Source organism: Ostrinia nubilalis, chromosome 12 (assembly GCF_963855985.1).
Source record: "Ostrinia nubilalis chromosome 12, ilOstNubi1.1, whole genome shotgun sequence".
Lineage (NCBI taxonomy): Eukaryota > Metazoa > Arthropoda > Insecta > Lepidoptera > Crambidae > Ostrinia > Ostrinia nubilalis.
The window spans coordinates 13,759,601-13,765,600 of NC_087099.1; the positions used below are offsets into that span (position 1 = coordinate 13,759,601).

At 33.9% G+C, this 6,000-nt stretch overlaps 1 non-coding gene across 1 annotated transcript; it reads right to left on the reverse strand.

Moving 5' to 3' along the window:
* Window positions 1-2,390: 2,390 nt before the first annotated feature.
* On the reverse strand, window positions 2,391-2,461 carry Trnag-gcc (transfer RNA glycine (anticodon GCC)). The gene has a single exon. It is a non-coding gene; the product is annotated as a tRNA-Gly (tRNA).
* Window positions 2,462-6,000: the final 3,539 nt, after the last annotated feature.

The following is a 6,000-nucleotide window of genomic DNA, read 5'->3' on the forward strand; positions in this document are numbered from 1 at the left end:
AGATCTTCTACCGGCCTCTAATATTACTTAATCAATTTATTCGATTATGTATTCGATCATTATAGAACCTAATTAACGTTGTATTTTTTTGTTAACTACTTAGTCAATTAATTTATTCCATTAAGTATTTGATAATTAAAAAACCTAAATAAACGTTTTAATAAATAAGTAAGTAAGAACCTTATTAATTTTATAAAGATTAAGAGTGCCAACCCTAACACTCAGTTGAAGTGTAGGTATTTAACTCGCCGAAAGGGCTAAGTTTCCGTACTGCTTTAGCTCATATATATACTGTGATACTAACAAGTAATTGAGAACCTCCTCCTTTTGTTGAAGTCGGTTATAAATAGGCCATAATCATCCAGGATTTTTATGAAAAAGGTTTATCGTACCTCTTTTTAGCAACTGATACTATTTTAGTCGGTGTGTAGGCTTGCTTACCTACATTAATTGTACTTTTAAATAAAATCCTATCGAATCTTATCTTATCAGGGATTGATGTGTCACCTCGTTACATTATGGTAATGTCGGGAACCGTTTAGACAATGACACACGACTCGCCCCGACACCTGGATTTCTTTTATGGGGATCCCCCTTTTTCGCCTGAATATCTTATGCAAAACCTCTACGTCTTCAAGTTGGCAACCCTAGCGTATTTGATTTTTTGCCACTTAACATAGGCAATGTTGTAGAGGTATTTTTTTACAAGCAGATTTTGAAAACTTTTTGTGATGAACTTTAATAAAATAATAAATATAATTTTTTAAATTACATAATGTTTTAGCTCCCCTTCAGTAGGATATTTAAATCCATAATGGTTGTCACTCGAGAAGGTATGTAGAAATGTTCAATGTTGGATAGTAATAATTGGCCTACAAAATCTACTAAAAAACATTGTTATTACAGATTGATATTGTGTTGTGTACTATCCCTAAATAAATAAATAAATATAAGAAAAAAAATAGTAGGGTAAAAAGATGAAAAAAAATATATGAAGAAATACTATGTCGTGTGTTATTGTTCTTTACATGTTCTATCTATTCTTATCCCAAAACAAGTAAAATCCTAAACTTTCATTTGGTTCCAGTTAATATTTATAAACCCAGTCCTCGGATATTAGCAATAAAAGAGAACAATGATGTTACCCCTGTACAAACAGTTCTAATTCCGCCAACGCAATACGTTCTACGTGATCAAACATGACCCCACAATATTTTTTGCTTGTGACACCAATTGGTCTTATTTTGATATCTATTCTATTTATTAATTAAACTAGCAGCGGCTCTTTCATTTTTAGTTAGAAGAAAAATACAAAATGTGTCCTTTCAGAAAATAGACGATAGAGCCATTTATAGATATAAATTGACCACCTTCTGAGGTGGTCAATTTTAAAATGCTGTCTTATGAAACAGAGGTCTTAAAATAAGTATTTTTTATTTTGACACTGAAAATACTTTTAAACCATGATGAAGAACCAAAAAATGTAGTTTCCGCATTACTAGAAAATGACTTGCTTTGAATACCTACATTTTAATTTAATTTTTTTTTCATATTCTAATAAGTATTTATTTGCATACTAAGCTTGATTGTTTTAATAATATAATTTATAATACAAAAATAGGTGTTAAAAGATCTTCTGGTGTTTCTGCTTTGCTTTATTTGGGAAAATGATCAATTTCCAATGGCTATTTACAAAGGTGTGGCTGGGGCCTAAAAGCAAACAACCTATAAAGATGCCATCTTCAATATTAACTGAACCGACACGCTGTACATTATATCTCCGAGGAATTCTCTCGAATTAAAAGTGTTTTCGGCTTTTATCCCGACTCGGCGATACGGCTGTTCTATTATTGAAGACGAGTTTCAATTACGAAGGCGCGATGTGGTGCATTTTTAAAGATACCGCCTCTTTCGAATTCGATGTAAAAATCTTAAGATAAGGTCATAAGGCCTTAAGAAGAGCTTGGAAATGGTTAACACTGCGCTACGTGATTGCGCTAACTCATTTCAGAGTTTCTTGCGTTGCGCTACTTCTTAGTACCGGCCATCAATTTTATTTATTGAATTGTCCATCAACAGTGGTAGTGTAAAAGTGTATACTAGGACGTGTATAAGCGCTTTTTAAATGATTTATTGCAGAAAATTCATGACTTTACGAGTATATTACGCAGGGAGAGATTGAAAAAGGGCAAGAATGTGTTAAGTAAGATATCGAGTTGCTCATAAAATACAGATAATTGTTATTTACTTGTAGTAATGTAACAGAAAAATATAAGTTTTTATCACTTTCAGTGTTAGGAACATCAAAAGTCATACCTCTGACGTAGGCCATAATAGTCGCACTACAATTTTAATACGGTTATACTCGTAAAACCAAACATTAAAAAGATTGCATCGGCCGGGAATCGAACCCGGGCCGCCCGCGTGGCAGGCGAGCATTCTACCACTGAACCACCGATGCTTATGCCTTTATGACTGAATTACACCGAGTTTACAATGTAATAAATTGAACCTGCTAAGATTAGAAAGGTCCATTGAAAGAAACTACAAGTCATCTTCTTTGGTCAACTTTTTTTACTTACAGTCGCCAGCACTTACCTACTATTTCTGCAAAATCGACCGTATTACAACTGCTTACGATTACTTATCGTTCAGTGTTTAGCTTGCTGTGCTGTATCTGTACTTGTTATCTTTAGAACTTCCTGGGCAAAATCTGTATTTGATTTAGTATTATGGACAAACTAAAGTTAATAACAGTGAAATGTATTTTTCTCAATTTATCAAACAAAAATGATAATAACTAATAAATTAGCTATAGGATACATCCGTTTATTTGTATTTATTCAGCGGGACAAAAAACAATAATCATTGTAAAACATAAGTATCCTTTCAGCACTCGTAGCTTGGTTGCAGACTTCATGAACAAATTGTTTTTTTCAGTCTATTTGTTTATTTTACTCGTACATGCGAGTAAAATATATACACATGGTGTATTTGTTGCCAGTTTAGTTCGGATTTTGCAGGCTTTAACCAGGTAGTGGTAGAAAGAATTATGATTTTGTTACTTGTCTGACACAATTGATTTGATTGAGCCATGTCAGACGCTTCAGGCGACTCCTGAAGTCTGATACCAGAATGTGACCTCAATTGGTGCAACCTAAATGGCTAATATTTTAAGGAAACTATGTAGAAACATAGCTATATTTTATTTTATTTTATTTTATTTTATTTTATTTTATTCAGAAAACAAACAGCTTACAAATATATAAATTGCATAGATACAGTGTAGTTGGTCAAAGCCTATAGTTTTCACCTCTATATAACCAAGGGGTATAAAATTTAACAAATTTTAATTATACGTAGAAGCAAAGAGAAAAAAAAAATGGATAGAAAGAAGTTCGAAGAAATTTGACTATATGTCAGGTCGACGAGTCTGACGCGTATAGAAGCTACTTTTACGAGTACACGTAGACTTTTTTACTATACACGAGTAGAAGAGAATTAAGTTTAATCTTTTCATTTACACAACCCGAGCACTCCAAAACAAAAATACCGAACCGGATCGAAAAAGGTTTAAACCGGACCTCTGAAAGCAACGTTCACAGCATTCTCTTTACCTGATTTTAGCGTTCTTTTTCGCTACCGACGCGCTGGCCGAAAATAGGAGCTAAATCACGAAAGGCAGGCAATTCTTGTTATTTATTTCGGAGTGGAGAGAAATGTTTTATCACCTTTATCACATCAAAATTAAACATAAAAATCTGTTTATTAATTCCTACAAACATTGCATGTACTATGAGTCCAATAAAGTTAAAGCTTTCATATTTAGAAAAGTATATCCCACAAAAAAACATGTTGCTAAGACTAGTTGCCGTAGGTGAACTCATCAACCCGCGAAAATGTTATCTATCTCATGTAAGTAGAATCAACTTCTAACTCTACTCGGCTTACTTCACAAACCTTAAAATATGTGGCTTGGCCGTTTCGCTATCATCACATGGGTGTCAGATGATTTTCTTTGAACTAATGGCTACTCTCAAAAGTTATCAATCTAGTATCAATTGTTCGAGATAGACGCGACTGGATAGACTGGATGCGAGCGGCGCAGGACCGGTCTTTGTGGAAATCCTTGGGGGAGGTCTTTGTCCAGCAGTGGACGTAAGATCGGCTGAAACGAACGATCGAATGAGATAGACATACTTAATGACGGATATTTGTTATTCCCAAAAATATGGGTTATTACTAGTAAGTTTAACATATTCAGCCATTATTGTGCGCAAAATAAAAATCACCTGAACCACAGAATCGACCTCCAAGTCCGGTCTTCCCGACCGGTGATTTGTCAATGCGAGTCGGCCATGTTTTATTACATCAACCCTTGTATTTATACCGGGAGAAATTAGCCCTTGGTACAAATTGTAAGCATTACGTAACTTTAGTGCCTTTCACCGTGATTTTTTAAGGTTATTAGGCAACTTTCTTAACGTCAGTTGCTAAGTAATATTCGTTAAACACTGTACTTACTATATTAAAAGTTGGAAGCTGGTGTGTATCTTGTGATTTAATGCTCATCTTTTTTAGTATTCATGGAACACTAGTTTTTTTTCCGCCCGCGTGGAATTTTGTCTGTGACAGATAAATTTGATCGCGCGCGTCCCTGATTCAAATACCGGGACTCAAACTATCTCTATGCCAAATTTCTTCAAAATCGGTTCAGTAGTTTAGGCGTGAAAACGACACAGACAGACAGAGTTACTTTCGCATTTATAATATTAGTATACCTAGATAGTATAGATTAGGTAGCCAGTTGCGCTGATCATCATTATAATTAATAATACGTTTTTTTGAACACTTACGTACGTTTATCTTTTTAGTAGGTGGTCAAGTCAAGTGAATTACACCAAAACGAAGAAAAAAGAAAAAGAAGCAAAAGAACCTACTTTTCTTACTTTCTCCTCACGGGAAGACAACTTGGACAGCTGTCAATCTAAAATGTTGGTAAAGAATGCAATAAATAAATGATGTTAACCCTTCACGAATTTTTTGCACCGCTGTTAAAATAGTGCTACAACTGAAAAAAATATTTTTCCGGAAAAACAAGAATATTACATTTCTAAAGTATGTAGGATACTGGTATTGAAGTAATCTGTCATACATTTATAAACAGTGTTGTTAATGGCAAAATTAAAAATGGTGGAAATTCAGAAAATACAATTAATGGATGAATTTTATTATTTTCAAACGAAAATACAAAATGAACTCGATTTTATTGGACTATGCCATAACATTTTTTCGTCCTGACCTCAAAGGGCGTTCGCTGAGAATTCTCAAACAGATGGGGTTTTGGCAAAACACGCTGATCACGTTGTGTACGATCTCGGATTATTTAGGGCACACTGGGGTTGTGGGGATTAAGTTGTTTTGCCTAATTAACGTAGATTTTAATAAATTACAACCTAGTTTTTATTGTACTTTTGAGTAATACGAAACGGACGTTCATTAAGTTAAAAATAAATGGGTAATGCTTTACTCGTGTGACATTTTAAAAATTGTTAAGTTTGATAGTTAAGTAAATTATACTTAGGCTCCTATGGTACTGCATTAGTACTAATATTGACAAGTTAAAAGTTTTAGCATAATCCGTTCAGTAGTTTATAAATTGAATTAGCAGACATGTGACGTCTTAACACAGATAATTGCTATACAACATACATATGGGATGGGAGAATTTTGACAGGTCCTCAAAAGTCAATAATAATTGACTGTGGTATCTAGAACCGTATTTTGTTCGTGTATAATAAAATCACGCATACTTATGAGCACACGTTAGTACCAACTGTATAAATAAATTTAGTTAGATAATGTAACAGTAATAACGAAATTTCAAACGTGACCTATCATTATCTCGCCGAGGTTAAGCGATGCGCGAGCGCATATCTTTCCGCCTTTCTATTGGCGCACCGATAAGTACTGGTGTGTATTTTTATATTTAAAAAATAA